Raw genomic sequence first — 11,295 nt, 5'->3', positions numbered from 1 at the left:
GTCACAATGGGGGCGGCTATAAAGGGCGCCATCAGGCAGCGCTGCCCCAGCACGGCTTGGGCCAGAGGTGAGTACGCAGGCGGGGGGAGGCTGGGCTGGACAAGGGCCGGGGCAGAAACGCGCGCCCCCGGGGGGTGGTGGGTTCTCACCCGGCATCGAGGGCCCCGCCGCTGGCGGCAGCGCCTTGGGCCGGGCACGGTGCCGTCGCCGCCAACACTGATCCCCTTCTCTCCTTCCTCTTGCAGACCATGATTGCCATAGTGTTGCTCGCCCTGGCTCTGCAGAGCATCATCCAGCGCCAGCAGACCCTCAGTGGTGAGCTGGACGAGGAGACGCACCAGCGCATGCAGAAGCGTGCGGAGTTCCTCAGCCAGCAGATGAGTCGTCTGCTGCACGAGGTGGACCAGAGCGACTCTGCCTGGGGAACACGACTCTTTGCTGCCTGTCACTGGTGCCAGCTCTGGGCGGTCCCTGCACTCCTGGTTCTGCTTTTTGGGTTCTGCTGGTGGCTCAGAGAAAGGAGCCGCCGGCCAGCCAGCAGCAGCGAGGAGGGCAGGAAGCAGCAAGAAGAAAAGCCCCGGCTTGCCCAGCATGCACGCGCTGTTTCAGCCGAACGCCTCCTGGACCTCTCCAACTCCTTCACCATGGTGGAGGAGCTGATGGATGAACTTCTCCGCATCTGTGGAAAGCTCTCCAGCAACAGTTTCATGCCGCGACTGAAGCCAGTCATCGGGCTGAGCAGCACCTTAGGATGTTGGAGTCGCGATGAGGAGGATGCCATCTACCACCTGCTCGTGCCCCTGAAGCCCCCTCGCGGGCACACCTTCCAGGTGGAGCTGGGCACCGCCGCCAAGGACATGCCGGCAACGAACTCCAGACTCTGCGTGGAGCTGCAGTGCACCTGCAGAAGGGAGCCGCTGGAGGACGATGTGCTGTGCTTCCTCCACCACCCCCAGGCGGAGCTGAGGAAACAACAGGGTCCCAGCCTCCTACACACCCTCTGCACTGGACCCTACCTAGACATCGACAAAACCGCCTGCTGGTTGCAAGCAGTGGTGAAAGAAGCCTGGCCCATGTTGCCTCAGTCCAAATGCTGCCGCCTAACGGTGCTGCCCTCCAGGCATTCATGCAAGCTCCGGCTGACGCACGATTCCGGTAGCATTATCCTGATTGACATGATGTTTGGCGTGAAGCAAGGTGACTCCTACACCCTCCTGCACACCGACTACGCAGAGGCCACTGGTACCAGCAGCGGAGACTCCCGTTACCCCCTGGACAGCTCCCGCCCTCCCTCCTCCTGACCCCGTTCCCTGTACAAAAATGTCAATAAACCACTTGTTTAACACACAGAACAGACGCTGTGACTCAGTGTCGGGGCATCACTTTGTTGGGCAACGCAGGCACAGGCTGCTGACAGCTCAGCCGCCACACAGCCAGACAGCATTTTGCACAAGAGCTGCTGCAGTGGGCTTCGGCTTTCAGGATTCACTGGCCTTTGGCTTCCCAGGGCTCCTGGGGTAATCCCGGGGGGCAGCTTGGCATCACACAGCTGCTCAATCACTTGGCCCCAAAGGGGGGATGGCGGAGAGAAGCGGAAGGGTAAAAGGGGGAAAACTTGGGGCTTCACCTGAGACAGGACAGTTCAGTAGGTAAAGCAAGAGCTACACGCCGAAGCAAAGCAAAAGAATTCGTTCGCTACTCCCCTCCTCTGCTCACCACACCTGTCTTTTCGGGAAGCGATCTGTCTCCCTGGGGCTCTGCTTAACACACAACTTCCCAGACCAGTACGGCCCTCACACTGCTGCGTCATAGTCATCCTGTTGTCCACCATGACTCCCAGGTCCCTTCCCACAGAGCCGCTCTCCAGCAGGTCAGCCCCTAACCCGTACTGGTGCATGGGGTTATTCCTCCCCAGATGCACTACCCTACACTTGCCCTTCTTGAATTTTAATTGGAACAGGCTGCCCAGGGAAGCGGTGGAATCGCCATCCCTGGAGGTATTTAAAAGTTGCGTAGATGTAGTGCTTAGGGACATGCTTCAGTGGTGGACGTGCCCAGTGTTAGGTAATGGTTGCACTCAATGATCTTAAAGGTCCCTTCCAACCTGGAAGATTCTATGATATTAATCTAAAAAAAAAAAAAAAAGAAAAACCTTTGAAGTCCTTTGCAGTAAATTGTGAATCTACAATGAAGACATTGCTTCCACTCTTCAGAACTTCTTACTCTTCACCTTCACAGCCCTTTCCCTGACTTGGGTTACACAATGCTCATTGTTAGAGCGGGGCAGACTTCAATATGGATATTCTTCCCAATACATGTAGTTAGGTCTTGGATGCTGTAGGATTGATCATTCTGGCTCACAAATACAGTACATTGGAGGTACAAGGGAGAGTATTTATTTCAAAATAAAGGTATGCCATTTTTACCCGTGACTGGTGGACAAATAAGCATGGAAAATGCTATCTTTTTTAAAAAATTTAGTAAGACAGCTTCTTTTGGAGTGGGCTGGTGATGCAAAATGCATGCTGGACAAAAACCAACACACACCGGTGCGCTGAGCATTTATTGAGCTAAGTAATTCTCCAGGCCTCAAGGCAGTGCCCTTTGCAATGGTTATATGGAACAAAACTAAACAATCATACACCAGGAGTTAAAAAAAACCCATAAATACTGTATAAGGGCTTACTTGAGTGGGTGCAGTGTTTTGCTGTGAAATGTCTGCATGACCCAGTAAGTTTTGTTGATAAAGTATGAAAATAATTCCAGAAATCATAAAGATTAGATAATACTATGTACTATATTCCCAAGAATTTGAATTACTTTTATTTTATGATTGGTAAGTACCTCAGCTTTTATTTAGCAAAAAGCAAACATGGTCCTTTGAGCATTACTTCTCTTTGCACCAGTTAGGCCAAATTCTGTGCTCAGTTAAACCAGTAAAACAGGAAAAAATTAAACCATCTCCATTAATGTCAAATGTACAACAGAATTACTATCAGAAAAATCTAATCCAAAGTACCTATAAATAATTAAACTGTTACATAAGAGAAAACCAAAACCATTCAAAGTTTTCAAGGAATGATGACAAATTAAGATGAGAAACACTATTTTGAACATCTCATTTGCATTATACTTTTAACCAGGGAACATCATCAGACAGCAAATATAATAGTTATAACTAAACCTAAATCCTCTCAGAGTAGTTAACCAACCAGGTCTACAAGGAAAATAATAAATAAATAAATATTTTATGAAACATTGTCTTCTCAGATTCAGAATCCTGACATGCAGGCTTCTGCCAATAAGTATGAGGAAGAGATACTGAAATCACAATCTCAATTAGTCAGGAAAATCCTTTTGCAAGTTCTTTCACAGCCAATTTGTGGTGATTTCACCTTGCAAATACTTCTCATGAATCTTAAAGATCTTATGAGACCAAAGACGTTTTCTTTTGTGTGCCTCAAAACTCACTGCAGTTTTCAATCAGGTTTTAAAGACTGAGGAATGTGCAGTTTAGATATACAATTAGGCTGATTTATCATATTATGTTTTACCTAAATTTTTTAAGCCACTAAAGAGGGGTTTTTTTATAAACACGTAAACAGCTCCCTTAATACCTTTAAAAATCTGTCCTTGTAACTCAGTCCAAGAAACACTCTGCAGGCATGACTCCCATTAAAAATCAGTAGATATGTCAGAGATCTACAAATATTCTGAAAATGTGAAAAGCAGAATAAAAAGAAGATTTTTTTTTTTCTGTAAATTGAATACTGGACCAGAATAAAGATCACAGAAGGAATTAGCTTGCCCACATTCAATATAAACGTATCTCCGTTTGACCCACACGTTTGCCAGATAGCAAAAAAAAAAAAAAGCTTGCATATTTTGTTCCAAAACCACATGCATAAAAATTAATCCCCTCTGATAGCAAATCTGCAGGCATATTCGCCCCAAGTGGTCTGTCATTCTCATCTGTGATGAAAGTCACGCATGACTTCCCTTCCACTGCTGCCGCTTTCAGCTCCTCCCTTTCCCACTACTCTCTTCTCCCAAATAAAGCTCTCCTTTCAGCTTCATTCTAACCTTGTCATAGCTATTGTAATAGAATGAAGAGCTATTTCATACTGCTTTTGTGAAATCCAGAGTGAATTGGAACCTCCATTCTAACACAGGAGCTGTGTAAGCTTTCGAAGCCAAAACGGGGCTGATTTTAAATAATCCTTCATTGATGGAGACAACTGCAGAGCACCTGGGAAAATGGCACTCATACCTAGCGGAAGAAAAGAAATAGTGTTATTCATGCCTTCTAAAGCAACAAACTCTAAATGCAATACAGACAAAGATAAAAAAACATCCAAAACCAAAATAGATGGGAGGACTTTGTACCTGAAGGATTCTTCTTCTACCCGAAGAAGGATTCTTCAGATACACTATCTCGATGTAAGGACCCTTGGGTGAAGGCATTTGTCATGTTGCATGGATGCACAGTTCTCCTTTCCTACCCAGCAGTTAGGGGCCTGCCTTCTGGAAACTGCTCTGAAAAGGCTGCGATTCTTACTTTACCTGTTACACATTCCCAAAGAATTAACCTGTAAATGAAATTATTCTCAGAGAAGTTGAAAATTTAGGAAGTCTCAGCATGTACTGCAATGCCTGAATCAGCTGGAATATGAAGGAACTGGTTTGGGGCATATAAAAGGACATTTATTTTTTTTTTTTTTTAATTTAGACTACAGACAATTTTCTGTAAAGGTCAAAACTAAATTAAACATTTCATTCTTCATTTCCCGTTTTTTTCCTGTTAATGTAGTATTCCACAAAAAATAAATACCCTTTCATAATGTACACCATGTAGATTATGCACCATGTAATCACAGTTATACCTGGGACTCAGCACCGAAAGTGTGCAGAAGTTCAACTCAGTCTGTTCACCGCCATTGAGAGATGGCCAGAGCTGGATCAGCTGTCACTCACAATTTCCAAATGAGCAACCTCTGACTGGAATGGTTTGCCTTTTTTTTTTTTTCCTTACAATTCACCAAACCCTAAAAAAAATGCAGCTTTAATGTTCCATCTAATGCCTAGCCTTAAAAACCAAGATTTTTTATTCCATTTGTAGTCCAAGTAAGAACGTCTCCACGAACGTTGATTCTTCAGAAAAACTCCACATTGAGGCAAACCTGTAAGAAAATCAATCTAAAAGAAACACGCACAAAAATCTGGATCTACTTCAGAACAATGCTTTGAACATAGCGTACACAAACCTCAGTAAGAAAAAATATTATTTAGCATATTTTCCAGTTTGTTGCTAAGAAACTGTTGCTTCATTTTCCTATTGTCATTCGCAGAAAATTTCTGATTGTTCTTTTGCCCCTTTGGTCATCTCGTAGTACTAGCTATATAATTAAAAGGGCTATAAATGAAAAAACACTGGATTGTACTTATGCTTTCATCGTCTGTAAACTGTTTTCCCATATTCTCTCCTGTAACTTAGTACCCTCCAGTAAGACCTAAAAAAACCAAAAAGAGTATTTTACAAGAACAAAGAAAAGATCCTTAAATTTGTTTTTGTTTCTATGTAATATAGAAAATGTGTAAGACTGCAATCACTGCATTCTTTATGTCTTTCTCTAAGAACTAGCAATGTTCTCCTCCCACAGTATCTAATCTGCTACCCTCTCTCCAAAAGCAGTTAATAGCACATGCACAAAGACAGAATAACAACAGAGCAAAGAGAAAGTGCCGTGTCTTTCTCATATCTTCCAGCTATTTGTAGGATTTTTGACCCAAGAGTAGGATCCAATAACAAGCTACTTTACAAAGTTTAAGTGATTTATTTTCTATCGTTAAAAAAGAACACCTTTTTTTGCCCAGTTTTACTGTTTTTTTTCAAATATCCACATAAAGCAGAATTTATTTACATTTTAGGAATAGGAACAATAATGGCAAAAAATGTGAGTGCCATCAGGATTTCAGTAAGGAGGTCTATACCGTATTCTACCAGCAATTTTCTCAACCTGTTTCAATGAGCAGGGAGGAGAAGACATCTCCAGAACCAGTAACACATTAAATGATACCGGGCACAGTACAGGAACTCAGTCTTTAGAGAGCGCTATTGGCAGTGCCGTCCCCGCGCCCAGCCTGCACGCTCACACACGGTGCCCTGGTTCAGGGCAGGCACTAGCGCCCACCCAGACGCCTCCCCGTAGGCAGTAGGGATGCGAGCGCCCTAACTCCGGAGGTTAAGAGAGTTGACCAGTACAGAGATGGTCAAACCACACCAGTCTGCCTCAGAGCCAGAGAGCAGCAGTGTCATGTTTGTAACACAGAGGTAGCTGATGAGTCCAGTTCCTTGCTATGACAACCATGAACACTATCTGTCATACGCATGTCAAACTTTATATTAAAACTAACAACTTTATGCCTTCAAGTATTCTTTACTCATTGGTTGCCATAGAAACTTCAGATTTCCTACCTAAAATTACTGTTGGCCAGTTTACTGAGTTTCTTCTTGTGCCAGTGTTGTCCTGTACTTTAAATTATTCTTCCTTTCCTGGTATTTAAAGACTGCAGTCACGTCTGGTCTAATCCTGGGTTAAACAAACTAAACTCAGCGTTTAGTTTTCACTTCTAAAACAGGCTCTTCATTCCCATGGTCACCCAAACAGTCCTCTCAGCATCTGCTGTAGTTTGGCTTCACCTCTCTTGAATTAAGGTGATCAGAACACAGTATTGCAAATAAAAATCTCAGGGAAGTAATACCTCCTGTGAAGAATGAATGTCTGTACAGGAGTTAGTTTACCAAATATACTTCATTGGCAGCTCAATGCGATCAATTAATATGTGAGGTCATTCTCATCCACAGTGATCTAAAACTAACTAATTCCTGTCTTAATAGTATAAACTCTCAGTGTTGTCCTTAGCTGAATGATGCTGCACTTTGTATGATTAAATTCATCCAATTTTTCTGGTCTTCGAGGTGCTTTCAATCTGCCTGATATTATAGTTCCTCTCTGTATTAATAACTGTGTCATCAGAAAATTTAATATGTATCACAGTTATTAATGAAATATGATTAGTCTACAAGACTTTAAGAAACTCCTTGAGTAAACTCCATATACCTGATAGGTTAGTCTATCAATATACACACCAATGTGCTCTCCCAAATGAAACATGCATTTCCCTTTCCTCTTTAGCCAACTCCTTTCACCTCAAAGTTCTCTCCTATTCCTTGTTATTAATTTCTCATATACAAAAAAAAAAAAAAAGAGGATGTCCAGAGAGATTAGATGAACTTTATTTTTCTGCCCAGAAAACCAGTTACTTGATAAGTGACATGCCAACTTCCCACTTCCCCTTGGTTAACCAATACAGCCTTTTATTTCATTCCCTGTTACCTTCATAACCTCCTTTATCATTCTTCCCTTCAAAATACATTCTGAAGTATCTTGCATCTGACTACGTCTGCAGCCATTGCAAATGCTTCCCTCGTCTTAAATGAAGGTGTCTTTGCTATTCTTCAATCACACAGGAAAATCTTCACCTTGATATGTTTGTACTTGAAAAAGTCTTTGCTATTGTAACTAGAGTTAAATGTGCCAGTACTCTTAAATCTCATGACTGGAGATTATCGTGTTCTCCTGACTTTCTGAACGGGTTAGCTGAAAAAGCAGCACTGTCTTTGATAAAGCGTACTATATACCAAAAATGCTTCACAGAGATAAGTAAACAACTCATCTGCAAAGTTAGAAGAAAGAACAAAGAAAGAAAAAGAAATAAAAAAGCAGTGCAGGCGAAGAAGTATATGTTTTCAAATGAGGTTTAACAATAGAGAACTAATAAACTGGCAAAAAACAGGAAAAGTGTTCCAGAATGCTGCAGCAGACAGAAAGAAGAATCCAACCTAAAACTCTCCTCCAGTTAACAACCCATCACCCAGAGTTAATATTTTTATGGTGCTGTGCCTTAAGGTCTTGTCACTCCTAGAACAATATTCCAGAAGTTCTGAATATGAGAACAAAGGCTTTGAACCTGAGAGAACCAAGATTTTACCTTCCCACTTCAGGACCAGGACAATGAGCCTCATCTGTCATGCCAGAAAAGACAGAGGGCAAATTCCATCACCTGCAAACACTGGAGGCTTCAGGTACCCCACAGACCAGTGGCTGCATGTTTTTCATGTGCAAAATGCACTGTGAGTATCAATATAAATCATGGTATAGTACCTTTCTTTTATTAGCAGTAATGGCTATTAAAATCAGTACTTAAGCAGATACTGATCTTCCCGCGAGAGACAAAAAACGAGAGAAACCAAAGAAATTGATTGCTAAGTGAAAGCCTACCTCAGTTGCTCACATGCAGATTCAACTGTTCCTGGCACTGAATTCAGCTATGTGAATCCCAAAATTAAACGTATTGGTCAAAAAGATCTCTGGCTTGACCTACCTTAGGAGAAATCTTTTATATTTTACAAACTTTCAAAATACTAGTTGAAAAAAAACACATAATATCTAGTATCTAATACTGCACAGTAAGGACCAAACCATGATCTTTGGGCTACTGATCTGCAAGACTGTAAGTTTACAGCTCGGAAGGACAGAAGGATCTGTTGTTAGCTAAAGTTCTGTAATAAAGACATAAACCCCTCAATTTCCCTTAGGCCCTCAGACATGTTGGCTTAAATCATTTGGAAATTATTGATAAAGTAATCAAATATGCATGTACTGACATGAGTCATACAAGCATACAAATAGCATGACATTATTATTAATAAATGTTATTATCTTCAATTCACCATTTCCTGTTATTTAAGTAACTCTTGATCTAAAGAACTCTTGGGGCGGGGGGGTGTGAAGCAGACTTCTGTTTCGTTTGTTGTTGGCATTTTAACCAAGAGCTCAGTTTGCACTGTCGATAATGGAATTGTGCTTACCAGCTGACTCTGGTAGGACACAAATGCACACTTCTTGTTGACAAAGCCTTGTCACAACACACCAAAGCTGTGTCACTTTCAGGTTACAAAGGCTCAGGAAGATTAAGGTAACTCTAAAACTAAACAAAAGTTTAGTTCCCTTGGTTATCCCTTTTCAAAGCAACTCAGAAAATTAATCTTTCTTGGACAACCAGCTCATACCGTGGCAGTAAGAAGAGGTGCCACCTCTATGTAGGTAAGACTGTTCTGAACCTCCACGTTCACTACAAATAGGCATGTGCCTTCTTTCAAATTAAGATTTAAGGACTGTAATTCCATCCCTTAGTCTATAAATAGTATATAGGGCTCAATACTGATCAAGAGGAAAAGTCAGCTGCATCCACAAATGGACTCTTGAGGAAAAAATTAAAATACTCCTATAGCCTGTAAAAATATGGGCATAATTACATTTAAAAGCATAATTCAACATAATTTGGCAAGTCATTTCCCGGTTTGATCTTTCTTTCAGGACAGAGCTGCAAACTCAGAAACTATGTAAGGAAAGATTAACAGCTAAGAACTCTCCTGTCCACATTTTTTTTTTTTTTAACTCTTTATTCAGGATCAGCATTAAATCAGCCACACCAGAATTTGAGAGTAATAAGTTTCTTTTGCTTCTGCAAATTTGCTTTTGCCAATATCCAGTAAAATAAAAAGAGATAAAGTGGAAAAATTGTAAACTAGCAAAACTGTCAGTTATAAATTAAATTTAAATCGACACAGCCTGGAAAGAAAGATTCTTTTAATGAAGGAACGCATAAAGACTGCTGAGACCCCTCATTAAACTTGACCGTGAAGATGCAGTCACAGCTCCTATCAGCGAGCTAGCACTATCAGTCATCGCTACCTCCAGGTCAGTACCACATACATGCGGATGGCAGTTGAAGCGTTCAAGCTACCGTATCAAATCCTGCTCCCTGAACTCACTTCCACTGATTTCAACTCATTTCTTACAGAACACGAGGGCAAAACATCAAATACTCTTTAGCCTTGCTCACATGAGGCTATGAATTGGAAGCAGCTCCTTATGTCGTGCACTGGCAGATCTGTGTTAATGATTATTAACTGGAAGTGAAATTGCCCTCGAAAACATTTAATATGCTTATTTCTGCCTTTGGCCTCAGCATGTTAAAAAACCAAACCAACCCTCCATTTTCCCATCTTCTCACAGAACCAAGAAGCACCTGCAGATACCACAGAGAAGAAATAATTGTTGCTGTAATTGCACCTTAATTTACTGTCCTAGTCTCTATCACCTAGAAAACTCCTGTTTTTTTCCTCTCCTTCCCATGTCTCAGCAAAAACAGTTTTTCAGAGCATCTGCCAATCTTTTGGCAGAAATAAAAATCTTCCATTATCGTAGTATATAATTTATGACGTCCTCTTCCTACAAGATCAAGCTGCAAAGAGCACTTGATCACACAGGAGGAAAAAAACTCATGCTGTGACCTCAGTGGTATGCTTGCTTCTATAGTTATTTACAACTTCTCTCCAAATTGCATTATTTTACCCACAATACTCTTCTAAACAGGGAATAATAAAGAACACATTAACACATAAGCAGGCATGAATAACAAGGTTTTTATTGAATGAGCAATGCTGATAACATTCAACCTTAGCTGCTAATTTTAGAGTTGAAATTTAAAAGGCCTGTTATGCATTCTTTCTTGAATGAGATCTATTATGCACACAGTAATACACAAATGATCTATAGAGGCGTTGATTGTATTTTGAAAGAAACTTTTCAGTTGCAGGCAGGTAAACAAATTTTCCTATTCCTTCCTAATGGCTGCAGCACTATGTCTAATCTACACTCTAGCGTTATTTATGCAAACAGCACCATAGCTACTAATGCACTTGTGAAAGATAAAGGCAGTGCCCGATCAGAAAAAAGGTATGTCCTCTTCCACGCTGGCACAGTAGCTGTCACCATCAGCATTGTCAGTCCAAGAGGATTGCAAGCCACAGCTAGCCTGGTGTTTGCTTTGTCTGAAATGTGGGCTGCAGTAACAAGTTAGGTTGATAGCAACACCAGCAAGCAGATGTTACTCTCCACTAACCCTAAAAGTGGAAAGAAGAGGGAGTATCCTCATTCTTTCACGTTAGTTGCTTACATATGGGAAAGCTTGTCTCCCTGAGCTCATCATACTGTGGAGGGAGCCTAGAGCACTCTTAGGGGCCGCGCTATGGCACCTAAATTAAAGCCTCGCTGAGAACACCCCTCACCCCTGACCAGCACACGCTTTACCTCTGGAGAAACAGCACACACCGGCGGCAACACACCACCTCTCGGCACCGACACTCCCCCCGTCCCTCACAGCCCC

This window comes from Charadrius vociferus, unplaced genomic scaffold (genome assembly GCF_000708025.1).
Source record: "Charadrius vociferus isolate BGI_N301 unplaced genomic scaffold, ASM70802v2 scaffold140, whole genome shotgun sequence".
NCBI classification, from domain to species: domain Eukaryota; kingdom Metazoa; phylum Chordata; class Aves; order Charadriiformes; family Charadriidae; genus Charadrius; species Charadrius vociferus.
Note: the sequence above shows the minus strand (reverse complement) of the source record.